We start from the raw sequence: 23302 nt of genomic DNA, 5'->3' as shown, positions 1-23302 counted from the left end.
ACTCCAGTACTTTGGCCACCTCATGCGAAGAGTTGACTCATTGGAAAAGACTCTGATGCTGGAAGGGATTGGGGGCAGGAGGAGAAGGGGACGACAGAGGATGAGATGGCTGAATGGCATCACCGACTCGATGGACATGAGTTTGAGTGAATTCCGGGAATTGGTGATGGACAGGGAGGCCTGGCGTGCTGTGATTCATGGGGTCGCAAAGAGTCGGACACGACTGAGCGACTGAACTGAACTGAACTGAAAATCACTGCAGACAGTGCTACAGCCATGAAATTAAAAGAAGCTTGCTCTTTGGAAGGAAAGCTATGACAAACCTATAGAGCATATTAAAAAGCCAGAGACATCCCTTTGCCAACAAAGGTCCATATAGTCAAAGCTATGGTCTTTCCAGTAGTCATGTGTGGATGTAAGAGTTGGATAAACCATAAACCATAAAGAAGGCTGAGTGCCAAAGAGTTGATGCTTTCGAACTAACTATGGTGCTGGAGAAGACTCTTGAGAGTGCCTATTACAGCAAGAAGATCAAACCAGTCTATCCTAAAGGAAATCAGTCCTGAATATTCATTGGAAGGACTGATGCTGAAACTGAAGCTCCAAAACTTTGGCCACCTGATGCAAAGAGCCAACTCATTGGAAAAGACCCTTGTGCTGGGGAAGATTGAGGGCAGGAGAAGAAGGGGACAACAGAGGATGAGATGGTTGGATGGCATCACCGACTCAATGGACATGAGTTTGGGCAAACTCCAGGAGATGGTGAAGGACAGGGAAGCCTGGGGTGCTGCAGTCGGTGGGGTCACAAAGAGTCAGACAGGACATAGCGACTGAACAATAACAACATGTATAGTCATAAATGCTTTCAGAAAGCCCCTTTATCTCTTTTTCCTTGGCATTCCTGTTATTAGTTCCACATTCCACTTTCCTTAACTCACTGAGGAAAGGACAAGTAGGACCAGAAGAATGGAACCAAAGTACTAGAGAGTCATTACTGCCATATAAAATCTGTTGGAATGTGAAAATGGTAAACCCAGTAAATCAGCTAGTGAGTGAAAGTCGCTCGGTCATGTCCAACTCTGTGACCCCACACACTACATGCAGTCTCTCAGTTCTCAGTTCAGTCGCTCAGCACTATACAGTCCATGTAATTCTCCAGGCCAGAATACTGGAATGGGTAGCCTTTCCCTTCTCCAGGGGATCTTGCCAACTCAGGGATCGAACCCAGGTCTCCCTCATTGCAGGTGGATTCTTTACCAGGTGAGCCACAAGGGAAGCCCGTAAATCAGCTAACCAGTCAACAAATATGACGTAGGTAGAAACTGGAAGAAGAGAAAGAGTACTCAGTTCTGGTACAGCAAGACAGTTGATGTTTGCTCCCTTTTACCTGTTATGAATATCACAAGACTTCTCCCTCAGGTAGGAGAAATGGAGAGAATATCCAACGAGAACTGGCAGTATTGATACCATTCCACTTGGCTTCTCTCTTTAAAAGGTGATCAAAGATATTTCTTTGTTCTTTTAGGGGGAGAATTCCTTTTTTTTCTTGAGGATCATTGTAAATTCATGGATTTTAAGAGTATATTTTGATTAGTTGCAGTGACTTTTTCTTTTTTTCAGTATGCTCAAATAAAAACTTTGCTCTTTGGGAACCCCTTCAGATTGGTTCCTGTAAATACATATGGAAAAGAGAATCCATCATAAGTGAATCACAGTGAGTTTTCACAAACTCAGTATTCCCATATAATCGGCACCCAGATCAAGATAAAGAACATCCCAAAGGCAGCCATGCCCTATTAGGTTTTTTGACCCCTGCTTTTTGGTTCAAAGGGATACTTTAAGCTCCTCTTGTTTACTTTGTAGCCCAATCTAAGAATCAGTTATTACAAGGAGCTCTGGTTCCTTTTAGTAGAAATGGAATTTAGAAACTACAGTCTGGGCATTAAGGGTATTCATTCTTATTGGTTGTCAGTGTTTCCAGGCCTTTTTAGGGAACAGAAGCAGAAATATATATTTTTTAAAATAAAAAATTATAAGTTGACACTGAATTTTTCAAGTTAACCTTATGGAGTTTAATATTATGTGATTTTATATTTGTATCTCTTCTCAGATGAGTAATCTCAGCATTGCTACTAATAATTGTTCTATTTTTGTAGAGAGAAAAAATGTAGAATTTTATATATCTTTTATCATTATCATTATATTTGAGCTTCCAAAATTTATGTATGTGGTCAAAAACTGAATTTCTTTCACCTCCATTTTTTGGTATTGATGTTGATATGTTTCTTGGCAGTGAGATTTAGTCCATTAAATCTTCAGTCCACGAATAATTTGAGTTATTTGCAACTCATTACATCTTCAGCAGGAGAGGTTCCGGAAGTGACAGTGGGATTATTGTACTCTTTGGACGGTGGATCAATTTGTGCTGCATTGATGCACTTACTAGTGTCTACCCTTCATTATAGTGCAGGTCCAGAAAGAGAAGAAAAATAAATACTCTAAATAGTCTGAAAGTGCCTCTGCAGTTTTGTTCTTCTTGCTTCTTTTTATCTGATAAATGGATATTTTTCGGATGCTTATATTAGAATGACTTTCTTTTTCCTAGCTCAGTAAAGGGATCAAGTGCTTTGATTTTGGGACACATTTTGTAATATTTGATCTTGGGAGAAATGTAAGTGTTCATAGAGAATACAGGACTAGATAGTTGCCTCTCCCTTCCTTCCTGCCATCTGTCCTTCCTTCCTGCCACCTGTCTATCCTTCCTTTCTTTTTCCTACAAGCAGGTGATTCCTTGAACTTGAAGCTGAGGGATAGACAGTAGGAGGGAAAAAGGAGAGTTTTTTTTTTTTCCACTCACCAGTAGTCTTTTTTCACCTGTCTTCTCAAAATATCTCATTTCCAACCCTCCATAAGGTTGGAATCCAGTATTTTTGAGTTTTTTTCCAAACATATTTTTAGGTACAGAAAGATGATTAATTAGACTTTAGTTAGTCTAACTCTAAGGGTGATTTAAATGTTTTTTTAAATTGACTTTTCACATCTAATGAATAATGCCAGGAAGTCCTGAGTGCAGTGAACCAACAATACAGATCTGCTTTGAAAGCTTTGGCTTTCAGACTACAAGGATTTATTGGAAGTAACATTTCTAGATTTTGTCTCGGGAAGCAGTGGTTACACAGATGGTAGACTGACAGACAGTCTCTCCAAAACTTCAGCTGTATGTGGCTGGCGGTAAAGGACAGAAGTTTCAGAAACAATGGCAATTTAAATAGATGTGTCTTTTATCACATGCCTCTTATCACCCCTGCCATATCTAGTGTTTGCTCATGTATTCATTCATTCATCCAGCAAAGTCTACTGAGTGTCTCTACTCAGTGTACACGGGCACTGTTCTAAGTGCAGAGATTACAACAAGAAGCGGGAAACACAACAGGGGAAGTCTCTGGGGATAGACAAAAAGCCAATAAACAAATACTGGAACTACTGAGTGAGATAAGTGCTGTGAAGGAAATGAAAAGAGTATCACGCAGAAAGTGACAGGGCGTATGCCCATTTGAGGTGACAGAAGCTGAGAACCGAGGGTCATTTGCCGACTAAACTTTCATATTAAGAAAACTAAATTTGAAAGTACTTTACAATTTATTTAGACAGTAACTACACATTTGGCATTTGAATTTATTTTCAGATGTCTAATTTTTTTTTTCAACTGACACTGTAAATTGTTGAACTGAACTTTCAAATAAAGGTCTCTTGTTTTGTCAGCTTTTAAAAACTGGAGGAAGTCCTGGGTTTGGGGGAACTCTGTACTGTATTTGTAACTTTTCTAAAAATCTAAAATTATTCTAGAATAAAACATTTAAAAGGAAAAACTGGTGAAAATTTATACCAAAATTTATACTAAATCAAGTATAGTGTGGCAAAGATGAGGAATCCAGCCTATATAGGAGGGGTCTGCAGGAGAATGGTGGGTGCTGAGAATTTGTTACTTGAATGCCCTTGTATAGACTTTTGTCTCATCACTCATTTTTGAACTAAACAAATTTTGCCCCTTTTCATGTTTCTTTTTACCTTCTTAAATTTTATAAACTTAACAAACCTTGCAAAGAGTTAGTTTACATTTTTCCTTTTGTTAAAAAATTTATTCATTTTCTTAAAATATTTGTCGACTACTTAGGATGTTATCCTTCAGGTAGAGATTAGCAAATCTTTTTCACATGTGGCTTTTAATAAAACTGGCATCAGAAGTAAAAGTTTCCTCTGATCAAAACAGTCTTCTCTAGACTTTGTTTTATTAGTGTTTTTCAATTCATGTATTTCTAAGCATAAAGTACCTTTTTTTTCACATGTTGGTGGCATTCTTGGTAACTCAGATGGTAAAGAATCTGCCAGCAATGCAGGAGACCCACGTTCAGTGAACAGGTCGGGAGGATCCCCTGGAGAAGGGAACGGCTACCCACTCCACTGTTCTCACCTGGAGAATTCCATGGACAGGGGAGCCTGGCGGGTACAGTCCATAGGGTCACAAAGAGTCGGACGTGACTGAGGTACTCACACTTTCACATGTTAGAGGAAATAGAAAAATCTGAAGTTGGCAAGAAGCTAGTCAATTCAATATCTTCTTTATAAATAACTTTGCCAACTGTGTGTATTCAGTCGCTCAGTCATGTCCAACTCTTTGTGCCCCATGGACTGTAGCACACCCGGCTCCTCTGTCCTTGAGATTCTCTAGGCAAGAATACTGGACTTGGGTACCATTTCCTACTCCAGGGAATCTTTCCAGTCCATGGATTGAATCTGTGTCTGTTGCATATCCTGCATTGGCAGGTGGATTCTTTAGTACAGATTAACAGACCTGCCATGGGAAACTCCTTGGTAATCTATAATCTTTGAAAGTACTCTGTAGTATCTGGTCCCAAGAATGCTTCCTGATCGTTCAAAATCTGGTTCAGGAGTCAGCAAATTATAGCCCACAAGCTTGCAGTCTTGCTTTGTAAATAAAGTTTTATTGGAACAAGCTATGCTTATTCAGGTACATATTGTCTATGGCTCCTTTCCCACTCCTGTAATCCCCTGTGATAAAGTTTTACTTATAATTAGGCACAGTAAGATATTAATAATAATAAAATACAACAATTATAACAATAGACTATAATAAAAGTTATGTGAATGTGGTCTCTTTCAAAATATTATACAAATGTAATGCCTTTTCCATCCTAACTAAGCACTACGCACTGTGGCCCTAACTTTTGCAGTTTGAGGTATGATAGCAAAACTAGCACAAATTTCTTTTTTGTTCTTTACAATTTCACAGATAGAAGATTCATTCTTACTGTAGATCTTATCAACCTCCACATACAGTTTTTTCCTTTACTTATTGAGTCAAGGACTTTCACCTTTTCACTTAAAGGCAAGACGTTATGGCTTCTCTTTGGCAGATCTGAATTGCCAGCATCACTACTCTTGCATTTTGGGGCCATTATTAAGTCAAGTAAGGGTTGGTTGAACACAAAGACTGTGATGCTACAGCCAATGATCTGATAACCCAGACAACTACTAAGTGATTCATAGGTGGGATATGCTCGACACAGACATGATGCATGATCTGGGAAGGAAAGAGTCGGATGGCAGGAGATGTTATCACACTGCTCAGAACGGCATGCAGTTTAAGGCAAATGAATTATTTCTGAAATATTCCATTTAATATTTTTCAGATCATGGTTGACCGTGGATAACTGAAATATCAGAAATCAAAACCACGCATAAGGGGGAACTACTGAACAATGGTAGTGTTGAATAGCTGCAACGAGGTTGTATATATGCCAGACCCTTACATAAAAAGTTTACTGACCTCTGTTCTAGTCAATGGCAGTGACTGGATTATGTCTTTCTGTTTCTGAATCTGGAATCCAAGAAATTTTGCAATCCCAAGGATTAGTAGACAACAAAGTCTTGTTGGTTCATGATAGAGCTTTTTGCTTTATTTTCTTTTTTATTCATAAATGGAGGTACTGTTTTGTAGTAAAATTTTTCCATGAGCTTGCTGAAGTTTTCAGAAATAGTTTTGTAACATAAAGTCCATTTCTAGAAATATTAAAATATATATACTTTAGTTATCATTTAAAATTATTATTATTATTATTTTAAACTTTGCAGGAAACATCTTTAAAATCCCTTCATTTTTGAGGTTTCGGTCTTTACCTTGGGAGTGAATCTGTGTCTAATGCTGTATAATTATGCCCTGTGAAGAGCAGGGCCCCGTTGGTAATTGTCTATACCTGCTGCATAGTTACAGGTTTGTTAAAACAGTCTTGAACCTCAGAGTATTTGGTTCATTGGTATGGATGAATTTCATTGAAAATTTCATTAGAATTTCATTTGGAAATTCTATTCCTGGGTATCTGGAAAAAAACAAAAACACTAAATTGAGACATGCACTCCAGCACATATAATTAACCAAGACATGGAAGCAACCCAAGTGCCCATCGACAGTTGGATTAAGAAGTGTGTGTGTGTGTGTGTGTGTGTGTGTGTGTGTGTATGCATGCACATGTGCATGCATCTACTGGAATATTCAGTTCAGTCGCTCAGTTGTGTCCGACTCTTTGCGACCCCATGAATTGCAGCACGCCTGGAATATTACTCAGCCATAAATAATGGAATATTGCCATTTGTAGCAATATAGATGGACCTACGGAGAAGGCAGTGGCACCCCACTCCAGTACTCTTGCCTAGAAAATCCCATGGATGGAGGAGCCTGGTAGGCTTCAGTCCAAGGGGTCGCTAGGAGTTGGACACGACTGAGCGAGTTCACTTTCACTTTTCACTTTCATGCATTGAAGAAGGAAATGGCAACCCACTCCAGTGTTCTTGCCTGGAGAATCCTAGGGACGGGGGAGCCTGGTGGGCTGCCGTCTATGGGGTCGCAGAGTCAGACATGACTGAAGCAACTTAGCAGCAGTAGCAGATGGACCTAGAGAATATTATGCTTGGTGAAGTTAAGTCATACAGAAAGACAAATACTGTATGATATCACTTCTATGTGGAATCTAAGAAATAATACAAATGCATGCATATATGAAACAGAAGCAGACTCACAGATATGGAAAACAAACTTGGGTTACCAAAAGGGAGAGGGAAGAGGGGGAGGGACAAACCAATGCTATAGGATTAACAGATACAAATTACTATATATAGAATAGATAAGCAACAAGGATTTACTACATAGAATAGAGAATTATATCCATTATCTTATAATAACCTATGTGTGCTGTGCTAAGTCACTTCAGTCGTGTTCGACTCTATGCGACTGTATGGACTGTAGCCCACCAGGCTCCTCTGTCCTTGGGATTCTCCAGACAAGAATACTGGAGTGGATTGCCATGCCCTCCTCCAGGGGATCTTCCCAACCCAGGGATCAAAACTGCATTTCTTATGTCTCCTGCATTGGCAGGCAGGTTCTTTACCACTAGCACCACCAGGGAAGCCCATAATGGAATATCATCTGTAAAAGTACTGAATTGCTATGCTGTACACCTGAAACTGATGCAATATTGTAAACCAATTGTACATCAATTAAAAAAAAAAAAAAGACTGAATTTGGAATAAGTTCCCAGGTGGCAGGTTCCTGACACCACCTTTCAAACCCTCTATTGTAGATAGCACTGGCATTTCCCAACTTAAAATCTGGTGAAACAGTAGCCTTTCTTCATCACAATTCAGTATCAAGTGACATTTTAGGCCTCTTTTTGAATTCCTTAAACTTCCACTCACTGTCTTATCAACTGGATTCACTAATGACTCAGATACAATTTTTCCACTTTTATCTGTTTTCTAGTCCCCACGTTCTGTCCTCATCACTGTTACGAAGTTCTACTTTGAAAAGTCCCTTTACTGTTCTTTTCAGTGGTGTTTGGAAGTGAAATAGATCCTGTGTTCAACCTGCCAGCTTTACTCTAAGATGTGTATGTGTATTTTAAAGTAATTCTTTCTTTCTTGATGCTCATAAAATCTCACAGTGTAAGTTGGGCACAGAAGTATCTTCCCGGTGCAGAGGAAGCAAAAGACACTGAGATGTAGGATCACGTGATCTGATAAAAAAGGAAAGTTCAAAGTCAGGTATTTTTTTCATCTATTTCTTTGTTATTTATAATATAGCATGAATTTGACACTATCTGGACCTCAAACCATCAGGACCCCATTCCTTTACTTCATATCAGTATCTCAAGTATTTTTGACACCAAAATAATCTTAATAAGTACATTATTTGATTGTTCTCTTGTATTTATTTGTAAGCTTATTTTTAATAAGAATAGGCTAGAAAATCCATTTAAAGGCATATATAGCGGTATGTTGTTTTCTATTTTTTGGATTTTTACATTAATTTAGCATTTTTCTTCCAAATACTTTTTATCCTTTGATGGAAGATTGGCAAAGCTTTTACATAGAGACTTTTGATAAAATAGCGTCATGGATCAAATCAGTCTCAAAATGGAAAGTCTTGAGACTGAAGCGTCCTGAACAAGCTGCTCTGGGAGGAGGGCAAAGGTCTTGGATACAGTGTGCCGTCCAGTCTCTTTCCCCTCACAGAGTCTGCTGAGGGGGGGGGGGTCAGAAGAGCATGTGTAATAATCCTAAGCATTTTGCATAGACTATTGCATTTACTTCTCACAATTCCGTGACGTAGGATGTTATTATCTTGTGTTTTATAGATGGAGAAACCGAGGCACAGAGAAACTAAGTAAATTGTCAGAGGTTTCATAGCGTGGAACTAGCAGAGTTGGGATTCATCTCTAACCCAGGCAATCAATGAGACTTTTTAATGTAAACATAAGAGGAAAAAGTGCCACTCGATATGGGCCACAGGGTACAGATAAATGTTTAAGACTCAGCTCTCAAAAAAAAAAAAAGGCACTGATTTGCATGGCGTCCATACTCCCACCGTGGCTGAACCGGGTTTCCAGGGGTTATGTCTCTGGAGGCCGAGCTGGGGAGAGGTGTGTGCTGTTGGCTCCTGAGCCTGGGTAAGCCTGCTCCAGTAACCACTAGATGTATGCAGAGATTGCGACACCAGGGAATTGCATTCACAAGGCGGAAGAAGCTAGGCCTGGCAGTAGATCTTTGGTTACTGCCAGCTGTTTCTTCCCTCTTGTAACAATGAATGAGCAGTAATTGAAACCAACATTCATGCTGAATGCCCAGCGCAAGGAAAATTTAATTATAGGCAATCTGAGATACGGGTAAAGGTCTGCATAAACAATGGTATTCTGGAGGGGTGCCAGTTTTTAAAAATGCTGCTGAAGCCTTCTGAAATATCTGTTATTGGGAAGATAATGGGTAGTACATTAGGTAGGTGGCAGGTAGAGTAACTGTGTATGCAACCTAACCTATCAGGCAGTGCTTTGAAAGAATGACACTGTTGCCTCCATTCCTACTTCTAATGTACAACTCTTCACCTGGGAGAACAGAGCTTAATAATGCTCCAGGCCTCTACAGCACCATTAGCAGCCCGGTGGGTCTTTTTTTAGGACAACCAGGAGGTTTTCTCTTGGGAATGTTGAACTTTGTACAGTCTTTCTCTCTAGCTGACTGATGAACAGATAGGGAACTCCAGTCTGCAAATCACTTGGGTTATTTTGAATTATCTTTGGGCAAATATAATAAAATCAAATAACTGGTGTGAGGGTGATTATCTTCAGGCAGACTGTGTGCATAGTCGACTGTACTTAATGTGTAGAATGGAGGCTTTAAGTCTTTATAATGATAAGCCCAGTAAACAATCTGAATGGATTTTGTGGCCCGTGATATCAGACTATAATGTTGAAAGTGACATAGTCCCCACCCTCGAAGATTGTGCAGGATCAATACAAATACACACAGTGCAGTGTGTGTTCAATATATATGCATATGTATAGAAATATTATAATATTTCTATTATATTGATTTCTATTAGATTGAAGTGACAATTTTCTCTAGTAGATTAGGAAAAATTTTATAAAGAAAATGAAACCTGAGCACAAAATAATGTAAAATTATTGCCTGCATACTATATAAGTAATTATAGTTGATTATATTTATTATTATGTGCTTGTATACTAAGTTGCTTCAGTTGTGTCCAACTCTGTGTGACCTTACGGACAATAGCCTGTCAGACTCCGCTGTCCATGGGATTCTCCAGGCAAGAATACTGGAGTGAGTTGCCCTGCCCTTCTCCGAGGATCTTCCCAACCCAGGGATTGAACTCGTGTCTCGTATATGTCCTGTATTAACAGGCAGGTTCTTTACCACTAGCACCATCTGGGAAGCCCCACAGTGATCATACAAGGACATTTTTATTGTTGCAAAATATACATAAAATTTACCATTTTAATCATTTTTAAGCTTGCATTTCAGTGGCATTAAATGCATTCACATTGTTCTGTAACCATCACCCCCACTATGTAAAATATTCATTTTATGTATATATTGTTGATTCCCAAAGAATCAAACATAACAAAAAAAACCTTTGTAAGAAAACTCCTGTAAGTTATTTTATGTATATTTTACAAAAAAAAAAACATGTTCTTGTATGATCAATTATGCACACAGTGTGTCTGAAGATAACCACACTCATGTCAGGTCTGGATGTTTGTGTGCTCCCTAAAATCCATGTTGAAACCCTAAGGTGATGGTATTAGAAGGTGGGGCCTTTGAGAGATGATTGAGTCATGAATGGAATTAGTTCCCTTATAAGAAACCCAGAGAGATCCCTTGCCTCCTTCTGCCATCTGAGGACACAGTGAGAAGAGAGCCAAGTGTGCGCTAGAAGAGTATCTTCCAGTGCTGCGATCATAGACTTCCCAGCCTTCAGAACTGGGAGAAATCAGTGCTTTTGGTTATAAGCCACCCAGTATTTGGTTATAGCAGCCCAAAGGGACTTAGGCAAACCATTTTCTATTGCAAGAACTCTTTGATCTTCCGAACAGGGACCCTGTACCTATTAAACTCATAGACCATGGCAACCACCCTTCTGCTTTCTCTCTCTATTCACTTGACTACTCTAAGCATTTCATGTAGTACTTTACTAGATAGAATCATATCATATGGCTCCTTTTGTGTCCAGTTTGTATCACTTAGCATAACCTCTTGAAGTTTCATCCATGTTGTAGCATGTGTCAGAATTTCCTTCCTTTTGAAGGTTGAATAATATTTCATCCTGCAGACACACAATACTTTATATCACTTGACTTTATTGTGCTTTGCAGATACTGTGTCTTACAAATTGAAGGTTTGTGACAATCCTGCATGGAGCAAGGCTATTGGTGCCATTTTTCCAATAGCATTTGCTCACTTCATGTTTCTGTGTCGCCTCTTGGTAATTCTCACAGTGTTTCAAAGTTTTCCATAACTATTAGATTTGTTACGGTGGTCTGTGATCAACAATCTTTAATATTACTCTTGTAATTGGTTTTTATTTTGTATTTTTAAATTAAGGGATACGCTTTCTTTTAGACATAGTGCCGTGCTGTGCTTAGTCGCTCAGTTGTGTCCAATTCTTTGTGGCCCCATGGACTATAGCCCGCCAGGGTCCTCTGTCCATGGGGATTATCCAGGGAAGAAGACTGGAGTGAGTTGCCATGCTCTCCTCCAGGGGATCTTCCCAACCCAGGGATTGAACCCAGGTCTCCCACATTGCAGTCAGGTTCTTCACCATCTGAGCCACCAGGGAAGCCCATGAATACTGGAGTGGGTAGCCTATGCCTTCTTCCAGGGGTTCTTCCTGACCCAGGAATCAAACCAGGGTCTCCTGCATTGCAGGCAGATTCTTTACCAGCTGAGCCAATAGGGAAGCCCAAGACACAGTGCTGTTGCACACTTAATAGACTGCAGTATAATGTAAACATAATTTTTATATACACTGGGAAACCAAAAATTCATGTGACTCACTGTCTGGCCATGGTCTAGATGATGTCATGCATGTCATGATCCTGTAGTATCTCTGAGTTATGCCTGTATGAATATACCACATTTTATCCATTTATTGTTTATCCATTTATTGATGAACTCTTGAATTGCTTCTAGCTTCTGGCTATTATGAATAATGATGTTACGAATATGAGAATACATATCTCAATTCCAATTGCTGCTCTCAGTTCTTTTGGGCAGATACCCTGAATTGGAATTATTGAATCATACGGTAATTCTGTTTTTAATTTTCTGGGGAGCCACCCTACCACATTCAGTGGCAGTTACCCCAGTTCTGCCTTCCCAGTAGCAATGCACCGGAGTTAATTCAGGAACATTTTTAACCTAAGCCATTTTGTTTGCTTTAGCCAGTTCTTTAGCATACCTCAACTCAGTACAGAAACTTGCTTTGACAGGAAATTGCTCTAGGGAATGGGACGTGAGCCCAGCACTCATGTCATTTGGTGCCTCAGCAAGAGTTTACTTGGATTTATGAATGATGATTCAAGGTCACAAAGCAGAGGCAAACATCTTTGATGTTTCCTGTTATTACCAAAAAGCCCTCACTCAGTACCTATTAGCAGTCATGGGAAACATTTCATAATATTATTTTTTCCATTAAAATATAAATTATGACATTACCAAGCTTCCTTTCAAAACAGATTAGCAAGGGTCAGAAACCAAATAATGAAGGAAAAAGTGGCTGGCAAAATTCTTGAAAATTTAGCACTGGTAAAATTATCAAGTGATGGTATCAAAGTGGTCTTGTCAGGAATGTCCATGGCATATGCTCCCATCAGAATCAAATGTCTTGTGATCTCATTATATTAAATATGTTGTACACCTTTTGTGCCATTTTTTTAAAGTTCTTTATTTATTTATCTTTTTTGGCTGTGCTGGGTCCTCACTGCAGTGCACGGACTTTTCTCTAGTTGCGGAGAGTGGGGCCTCCTTTGTAGATGTAGGGCATGACTTCTCATTGCAGCATCTTCTCTTGTTGTCAAGCACTCCCTCTAGGCACTCGGACTTCTCACGGCTCAGTAGTCGCTGTTCGAGGGTTCTAGAGTACAGGCTCAGTAGTTATGGCACATGGACGTATTTGCTCCTGGACATGTGGAATTCTCCACGACCAGGGATCTACCCAAGTCCCCTGTACTGGCGGGCAGATGCTTAGCCACAGGACCACCAGGGAAGTACCCCATGTTTTTTTTTAAACCTGTACTAATGACAATGCTTTTAAAAATATGAACCCCCAAGGGCGTACTATTTTAGCTGTTTGATAATCTACTGAAAACTGTTGACTATCTCCTGAGTAATATAAAATGCAGACTTTTCAGATCTTTCCTGGGGTTTAAAGAATACACTAAACCTTTAATGAACCCAGGCTAGGAACCTCTGTAAACGTGTATTGTGTCATCAGTAGTACCGCCAGGCTGATGTGTTGCTCGTGCATGTTTGCTCAGCTGTGTCCAACTCTTTGAGACCCTATGGGCCATAGCCCACCAGGCTCCTCTGTCCTTGGGATTCTCCAGGCAGCAATACCAGGGTGGGTTGCTGTGCCCTTCTCCAGGGGATCTTCCCGACGCACGGATTAAACCCCCATCTCTCATGTCTCCTGGCAGGCAGGTTCTTTACCGCTGGCAACACCTGGGGAGCCCAGGTTACGTGTAAACAGTGGTGAAAGAATTTGTTGCACGGGCTTTGATGTCAAATAGATTCGAAAACCACCATGAGGACTCTGTTTAATAAACTTCCTCAGCTGTGTACTGTGTACACATCTGTGTACTATGAATAACAAGAGAGTTCCTGAGAATGTATGGAAAGTGCTTGGCACGCAGGCTTGGCATGTGGTAAGAGCCTGATATTTTTTATTGGTGTTTTCCTCTGACATGATAGAGAAAGCTGGGAAGGAGGTATGTGATCTTTTTTTTAGGACTCCAACCTCAAATAATATATATATACACATATATATATATATTTTTTTTTTACTCATTGATAATTTTCTGAAAGGCTGTTTGTTTTATCAATTAGAAGATATTCAAAGAAGAAGGATTGCTTGGGGAAAGAGTATAAAAGGTAGTTTGGTTCTTCAGAATAAGGAAGTATTCCCTAATCTCTTTATGATTAACAATTTTTGGAAGTTCTGAGAACAATTCAATGCATCATGCCCCAAGCTCAACAAAACCTAAAATAGGAGGAAAGAACTTTCCATGTTCCTAGAATATAAATTTCGTGCCAAGTACAAAATTAAAACTAGATTAGAAAGAATATATAATTATTAAATCTAGGGACATGTATCCCAAGTAGAGAATACCTCAGCCCAAGTTACATTTCTCAAATAAAGACATTATTATATTAGAGCTTAATAGAGATCATGGGCTTCCCTGGTAGCTCAGTGGTAAAGAATCTGTCTGCCAATGAAGGAGACATGGGTTCCATTCCTGATCTGGGAAGATCCCACCTGCCTCAGAGCAACTGAGCTCATGCGCCACAACTTTATAGGCATAAAAAATATAAAATAAAATATATTTTAAATTTTTAAAATAAATTTTAAAATTGAAAGCTGTTCTTTAATATCAGTTAGGTTCACAGCAAAATTGAGCAGAAAGCACAGAGTTCCCCCACCCCCCACAAACACATAGCCTCGCCCATTATCAGTGTCCCACCCTAGAGTAGTTTAATCAGTGGACCTATACTGACGAGTCCAGAGTTTACTGTAGGGTTCGCTCTTGGTCTTGGCAGTCTATGAGTTTTGACAAACGTGCTTTATGTTGACCATTATAGCGTCATACAGAAGAGTTTAACTGCCCTAAAAATCCTCCGTGCTCCACTTCATGCAGCCAGTGATCTTTTTTTCTGTCTCCATAGTTTTGCCTTTTCCAAAATGTCATGTAAATGAAATTATACAGTATGTATTCTTTTCAGATTGGCTTATTTAACTTAAAAATGAAGATGCATGTGTGTGTGTGTGTATGTGTATTTTGTAACCTTTTTTTTTTCCTGGTTGATTTTCATTTGATTCTCTCATTCATTTTACTTGGATGTTTTTATTTTTCACAAGTTAGTACTCTGAAAACACAGTGTCAATAGGACAACAGCCAGCATCATTATTTTGTTGCTGACATCAATGGAAATGGTAATCATCTTTTACCATTAAGCTTGATACTGGGTTGGAGTCTGTGTGTGTGTGTGTGTGTGTGTATGTACAGAAGAACACAAACATATAAAAGCAGGTGTTCCAGTATTTGTTAGGAGTTCATAATATTTGGAAATATATATTAAGTAGATGGCGTACCTTTTAAGTCAAGATGACTGTAGAATATTATAACTTTGACTTATTATTTTAGTTGTTTATTATAGATTGCAACAATTATCTCATAATTTAGTGTCTTCTGTCCCTTGGCTATATACTTTTTATAGCCTTGTTTCTATATTTATGGTTCCTGTTTTCTTTATTTAAAAGTGAAATATAAATAAATAAAATGGTTAAACTGATAAATCCAAGAGTAATTATAGTTACTTTCCCTATATTTATCTTGAAGGGCTGGGTGACACAGAACACTGTTGTTGTTTGGTTGCTAAATCGTGTCCAGCTCTTTTGTGACCCCACAGACTGTAGCCCACCAGGCTCTTCTGTCCATGGGATTTCTCAGGCAAGTATACTGGAGTGGGTTGTCAGTTTCTTCTCGTGGAGATCTTCCCAACCCAGGGATTGAACCTGTGGTTCCTGCACCTCCTGCATTGCAGGCAGGTGGTCCCCACTGGACCACCACAGAAGAACATAGATTTGTCTTATTCATTTATTATGTAAAGAGCCTTTAGAGTGTGGGGAGGGATGAGAGTCTTGTATGGTCACAAGTAGAGAGTTTGTTTCTGTACTCATTCCTTTTAGTTGTGTAAATGACTGCACGAGAGGCCAGCTTGGGGATTGGAAGCTATATTTTGAGGGTGCACTGGGACATGTCCATGATGCTTCTCAGAAGGCAGGGTTAAGGGAGGCAGCAGAGGGCAAAGTACCTATGGCCTTGCTGTGCTGGGAGAGCTGTGCCTCCATGGTCTCTGAAAGCTCGTAATCTGTGACCAGCCTTTTCCCTAGGCCTCTTGCCCCCTTCCTGTCCAGCTTGGAGGAAACTGGTGGAGCTTCCCAGACTTCCTTCCTGTGACACCACTTGACTGTCTTGAGAAGGGCAGTCACATGTTGGTTTTCATCTATTCTGGTTTTGTCCTGAGTTAAATGATTCCTTAGATTTTATCACATGTGGTGGCCACTATTCCCTAGAATGAGTAATAATGGTCTCTTTCTTCTTTAATCCTTTCAGTCATTTTCTAGGAAAACCCTTATCAGATCTCACACTGCCATCTTTCCTGGAAGTCTGCAGCTTGCCCTCTTGAAATCAGTCCTCGATTTTCTTTTCCTCATCTGTAGATTAATGACCTTAGAAATAAAGCTTTCCTACCCTTTCTCTTTAAGGGAAAAAAAAGCTGTAATATATAATGATATTGTAATGAGTACGATATATAATGGCAATGGGCATTCATTGCAATGGTGATGATCCTGATAGAAAATAATTTATTCCACCCAGCAGTACAATGATATTTACCTTGATAAGGTCAGTTGATAAGAATGTCCTACCCCAGGTGGCTGGTGTCTAGAATTACCTAATGAGGCTCCTCCTAATTCTCTATAAACAGTCATGCAAATCCAGAAAGACAAGCTATCCGTATCGCAAACACTAACATAAAAAAGAGTCTAATGTCAAAATGTTGAGAACTAGACCCCAGTTCTAGGGGATATGACATTGAGGAAAGTCTAGCCAAGGCCTGATTATGACGAACCTCAGCTGGTCTTGAGGAGAAGGAGACGACTTGCAAAGGGAAGAAAAATCTTTGCTTTACTCAGTCTGTCCTCGCACTTAGAGCTCCCAGTTGGCCCCAGAGAGAAAAAGTCCTGTCAGCTCTTCCCTATTGCTCTAGAATCCTAAGTACAGTTCTGCAACACTCCAGATTAAATCACCAAGTTGAAATGAGGATTCAGAGGAGAATTTTTTTATTTTGGGTGGGGGGGGAGGTAGCGGCAGGAGGAGAGGCTTATATTGCAAGGGAAGAGTTGAAAGATACTGTTTTACTCTTGACTCCGTCACTTACAGACCCCAGGTTCCACTATAATTTAGACTTAAAGGGGGGATGAGGCTTCCCTGGTGGCTTGGACAGTAAAGAATCTACCTGCAATGCAGGAAACCCAAGTTCAATCCCTGGTTTGGGAAGATTCCCTGGAGAAGAGAATGGCTACCCACTCCAGTATTCTTACCCGAGAAATTCCATGGACAGAGGCTGGCAGCCTACAGTCCATGGGGTCACAAGGAGTCAGACACAACTGAGTGACTAAGTACACAGTACAAAGGAGAAAGGGGGGATTCCCTCGTGGGCCAGTGGTTAGGATTCCGTACTTGCACTGAAAGGGGCATAGGTTTGATTCCTGGTCAAGGAACTAAGATCCTGGAAGCTGCATGGTGCAGCCAAAAAAAAAAAAAAAAGAGAAACTTAAAGGAGTTAATTCTATTTATGTAGAATTTTAAATAGAATAGAACAAATAGAATTTTAAAGGGAGAATTGAATCTTCCAAATTAAGGACAAATATAAAAGTCAATTAAAACCATGGAAAAGTCAGTAGTATAAAGAAAGGCAGATTACATAGGAAAAGTTGTCAAGCATTAAAGGAAACAAAGACAAACCAAAAAATATAGCGTAAAATGGTATGGCAGGGGTAAGGTGAACTATTAGTGAAACAGTAAATAGAAATGGGGAAAGCTGAAATTCATTTTTTTTTAAACAACCCAACATGATTATTTCTAACAGGAACACATAATACAAAAGTGTAGAAAGTTTAAAAGCACGGACAAATCTCATTAATTACAAACAGAAAAAAAAAAAAAGCAAATGGTATCAAATAAAGTAAAACAAAGAGGGTGATTTTGTAATAATCAAAGGTGGAAATATATACTTACCATGAACTCTTCTATAATAAATCTCATTGTTTCAGAATAGACTGAATACAGTCTGAATGTCCCACTAGAAGGATGGTGGAATGTATTGTGTTATATCTGTGTGGTGGCCTTATGCATTCATTCTCAGTTGTTATATCTGATACTTTGCACCTCATGGACTGCAGCCTGCCAGGCTCCTCTGTCCATGGGGTTTTCCTGGCAAGAATACTGGAGTGGGTTGTCATTTTCTTCTCCAGGGGATCTTCCTGATCCAGGGATTGAACCCACATCTCCTGCATAGGCAAGCAAGTTCTTTACCACTGAGCTATCAGGGAAGCCCTATGGTAAATACAATACATCATATTACTGTGTCCAAGTAATCACTGAGAGAATTATACTTCCATGCCTCATAGACTTCAGTTTGTCCATATGACTTGCTTTGGCCAAAAAAAATTGTGAGTTTACGTAGCATGTCCTGCCTACAAGCAAAAGCTCTAAGAACTTTCGGTCTAATGGTTTTGCCATGGCTCTTTTCCTCCTTCATATGGGGTTGTTAGGCCTGGGATGAAGAGAATGTAGAGTAACCAACCTCTAATGGACATGTAAATGGGTGAGAAATAAACCTTTCTTATAAGCCCTTGAGATTTTGGAATTCTCTGTTACCGCATCACAACTTAGCCTGGGGTAAGTTGTCCCCAGTTTCAAATGTTTTTCTGAACACGCATGATGTATGATACCTGTAAACAGCAAGTCCTAAAAGTCTTCCCTGCCACCTTTTGCTGTCGTTAGATCCATAGGTCATAAATCTGCTTTTTATGTCACTCACTGTAAATGCAAGTGTTATAGCACTTAGAAACAATTGTAGTGATCCCACTGATATGTGAGGGAGGAATAAGACAGGAAAATTAGATGTTGGGTTCTTGTATTGCTGTTATTTTCAGCCACAATACTTTTCTCATTGAGTATAGGAATTATGTTGGTGTTGACTTTAAAATCTGTGATCTAAAATAGGGCTAGAATTTTGTCTAGGTGATTTCTAAATATGTGCTTTGACAGAGATGAAATAAGTATTAATGTCACAACATTTCTTACATTCTAGGAATAAAGAATAAATAGATGCAACCTACCAAAGAGTTTACATTTACTTTTGTCAGTGCATTTTGAAATTGAGCATTAATCAGACACTTGATTTATAATCAAATTGGAATGATAATTAAAGGTCATCTCATTCAACCTTACATTAGGTACTTGAAACTATTTTTTAAAGAAGATTTTTAAAAATAATAGAAACAGCAATGCATGCATGCTTAGTCGGTCAGTTGTGTCTGACTCTTTGCAACCCTTTGAACTGTTGTCCACCAGAATCCTCTGTCCATGGGATTTTTCAGGCAAGAGTACTGGGGTGGGTTGCCATTTTCCTCCTCCAGGGGATCTCCCCAACCCAGGGATCCAACCAGGCATCTCCTGTGTTTCCTGCATTGCAGGCAAATTCTTTACTGGCTGAACTCTCAGGGAAGCCCAGAAACAACAGTAACCTCAAAAACAATTCATGGAATGAATTAAATTCTCTTACTTACTTTTTCTTCATTCTTGACATTATTTGATATATTCATAATTATAATTCAACCAAAAATGCTGCCCTTTCTTCAAAGACAAGTTACTCTGAAAATATCATTTTAAATTAAAACAAAAACCAAAGTATTAGCATTGATGTTAATGAGGAAAGTGCAGTTGGATGCTATTAGGGGAAAAAGAAAAGTACATCAGAGGAAATGTTGGCCCTTGATGTAGGTTGGGTTAAATTTACTTCCAAATGGATAAGAGTTTAACGAGTTAGGTTGTCTCAGCATCATCCCTTGGGGCACTTGAGAACATCACAGAGCCTCCATGCTTTTTGCTCGGTTATCAGCATCTACTTGTAAAGCTTCTTGGGCCAGTAGGCAAAGTACTTCATATCAAGAATTTGAGCAGTGTTCTTCCTTTCTGTTTGCTGGCACCAGATCTTGGCTTGAGAACATTTATTAGATTACCTCATAAAAGAGAAGGATTAGCTGATCGTCTTGTAAGTGTTGACTTATTACTGCCTCTTGCCAGTACTGAACAAAATGTGATCTCATGCCAAAGAGCGAGCTCTACAGCTCTTTACATGTCTCTTAGTCCAAACACTAGTTTTGTTTCAAGAGAAAGTCTTCCAATTTAGGGGATAAGTAGATTTTGTTTTTCCTGTGGTGAGAATGGTGTTGAAATCTTGTGAAAGGACCACAAGTCAAGTCCGATTTTCCGAGTGTATAGTCACTTGCCTTTTACTTATTGGGATTGTTCTTTCAAATATTCTCTATAGCCAGCTGACCATTAAAATCCTGATTACATTTGAGATCACATGATCAGTTAACATAATGTTGCAGGTTTTAACCATATAATGATAGGCTTTATGAAATTTAATTTATTTGCGCTTGCAGAGTTTACATGATCTATATGTAAGTTGCTTGATATATTTGTATTGTTAACATAATCTATTAAACATTCTTCTCCAGCCTGAATTTCTCTGACCTCCAGACGCATGTGTTTGCCTCCATTTGAATGCCTGTGTTGGGCCTCTCTGCTAATGCACCTGAAACTATACTCGTGACCTGCTGTCGATCCTGATTGCCTTTGGCCAGCTCTCTCTTGGAATACCAGAGACCTGGGAATCATCCTGAGACCTGCTGTTTCCCCCTCCTTGTGTGTGTGTGTGTTAGTCACTCAGTAGTGTCTGACTCTTTTGCGACCCCATGAATTAAGCCCGCCAGGCTCCTTTGTCCATGGAATTCTCCAGGCAGGAATGCTGGAGTGGCTTGCCACTTTCTCCTTCAGGGGATCTTCCCAACCCAGGGATTGAACCCAGGTGTCCCATGCTGCAGGTAGATTCTTTACTGTTTGAGGTCCCAGGGAAGCCCTTCCTGCCCCTTATCGAGACACAACTGCCAGGACCAGGTGCAGAGTGGTCCTGCCACCTCTCTGGTTCATCATCTAGATCAGATCAGTCGCTCAGTTGTGTCCGACTCTTTGCGACCCCATGAATCGCAGCACACCAGGCCTCCCTGTCCATCACCAACTCCCGGAGTTCACTCAGACTCACGTCCATCGAGTCAGTGATGCCGTCCAGCCATCTCATCCTCTGTCGTCCCCTTCTCCTCTTGCCCCCAATCCCTCCCAGCATCAGAGTCTTTTCCAGTGAGTCAACTCTTCGCATGAGGTGGCCAAAGTACTGGAGTTTCAGCTGTAGCATCATTCCTTCCAAAGAAATCCCAGGGCTGATCTCCTTCAGAATGGACTGGTTGGATCTCCTTGCAGTCCAAGGGACTCTCAAGAGTCTTCTCCAACACCACAATTCAAAAGCATCAATTCTTCGGCGCTCAGCCTTCTTCACAGTCCAACTCTCACATCCATACATGACCACAGGAAAAACCATAGCCTTGACTAGACGAACCTTTGTTGGCAAAGTAATGTTTCTGCTTTTGAATATGCTATCTAGGTTGGTCATAACTTTCCTTCCAAAGAGTAAGCGTCTTTTAATTTCATGGCTGCAGTCACCATCTGTAGTGATTTTGGAGCCCAGAAAAATAAAGTCTGACACTGTTTCCACTGTTTCCTCATCTATTTCCCATGAAGTGATGGGACCGGATGCCATGATCTTCGTTTTCTGAATGTTGAGCTTTAAGCCAACCTTTTCACTCTCCTCTTTCACTTTCATCAAGAGGCTCTTTAGTTCCTCTTCACTTTCTGCCATAAGGGTGGTGTCATGTGCATATCTGAGGTTATTGCTGTTTCTCCCGGCAATCTTGATTCCAGCTTGTGTTTCTTCCAGCCCAGCGTTTCTCATGATTTACTCTGCATATAAGTTAAATAAACAGGGTGACAATATACAGCCTTGACGTACTCCTTTTCCTATTTGGAGCCATTCTGTTGTTCCATGTCCAGTTCTAACTGTTGCTTCCTGACCTGCATACAAATTTTCCAATTGGGCTTCCCTTATCTTCTTTACTTCCCCATTCTGGTTCTGCTCATGGCTGCCAAAGTGATCTTTTTAGCATACAAATCTGGTTATACCTCACCTCTTTATGGTCTCTTAGACTTAGGATATGGAGAAGGCAATGGCACCCCACTCCAGTACTCTTGCCTGGAAAATCCCATGGATGGAGGAGCCTGGTAGGCTGCAGCCCATGGGGTCACTAAGAGTCAGACATGACTGAGCGACTTCACTTTCACTTTTCGGTTTCATGCATTGGAGAAGGAAATGGCAACCCACTCCAGTGTTCTTGCCTGGAGAATCCCAGGGACAGGGGAGCCTGGTGGGCTGCCGTCTATGAGGTCACACAGAGTCGGACACGACTGCAGTGACTTAGCAGTAGCAGTAGCAGACTTAGGATAAAAATCTGAGTGCTGAATGTGCCCTACAGGAATTGAACTCTGCTCTTCTTTGACCCTCATGTCACTGTCTCCATGTGTTCTGATTGTATTTGACCAGCATGAATTCCTAGATCACATCCAGTTGGACACACCCAGACACCTGGCTAACTCCTTGTCATCTTTCAGATCTCAGGTCAAACCCCCCTGCACAGGGATACCTCTGACCTCCTGACCCAGTGAGTTCCCCTTGCCGTGTGTCCTCCTAATACCCCATGTATCTTCATCCTTTTTTTGATTTTTCGCATTGACCATCTCTGCCCCTGGACTGAAAAGTTCAGGTCTCACTTTTCTTCAGCCTAAAGATTGATATCTCTTCATCATTAGCAGGTTTTTTTGTTTGTTTGTTTCTGATTTGTGCTAAAGTACTTACCCAAGGGTCTATGCTTCCTTCAAGGTATTTAGATTGGGCCTGGAACTTGGCCTTCCACTTTATTAGAAGAGGACAAAGTTCACTTTAGTTGTCAGTCTTTGGGGACACAGATTGTTGTATAAGCTTTTCATCTTACACTATCATGCTTACCTTAAAAAACTTTTTTCCCCAGCAACCTGTGTTGCCAGTTGAACAACAGGGACAAGTGTTTAGCCATAGTAGTTACAGTGCAGACTTTTCCTTATATGAATACAAATGAAAAATGACGTGGTTCTCGGCTATGGATAACTGGAGCAACTCCGTCATTTCCCCAGTCCCAGGACATGCCTGTCAGCCTGCAGATGCTTGTGAGCCTGTTGGTGTTGAGAATCACGCGTAGGTGTGCTACGGTCTTGAAGTACAAGTAACTGTGCATATGTGTATCCCTTATGTTCAGTTCAGTGCAGTCACTCAGTCGTGTCCGACTCTTTGTGACCCCATGGACTGCAGCACGCCAGGCCTCCCTGTCCATCACCAACTCCCGGAGTTCACTCAGACTCATGTCATTGAGTCGGTGATG

The 23302-nt window shown here is 40.2% G+C and overlaps 1 protein-coding gene across 15 annotated transcripts in view; it reads left to right on the top strand.

Moving 5' to 3' along the window:
* OSBPL6 (oxysterol binding protein like 6) overlaps positions 1-23302 on the top strand; it is a 218420-nt gene that overhangs the window by 104253 nt on the left and 90865 nt on the right. The gene's annotated exons all lie outside the window — the stretch shown is intronic.

This window comes from Bos javanicus, chromosome 2 (assembly GCF_032452875.1).
Source record: "Bos javanicus breed banteng chromosome 2, ARS-OSU_banteng_1.0, whole genome shotgun sequence".
In the NCBI taxonomy this organism is placed as follows: Eukaryota; Metazoa; Chordata; class Mammalia; order Artiodactyla; family Bovidae; genus Bos; species Bos javanicus.
Note: the sequence above shows the minus strand (reverse complement) of the source record. Positions and strands in the feature narration are given on the sequence as shown.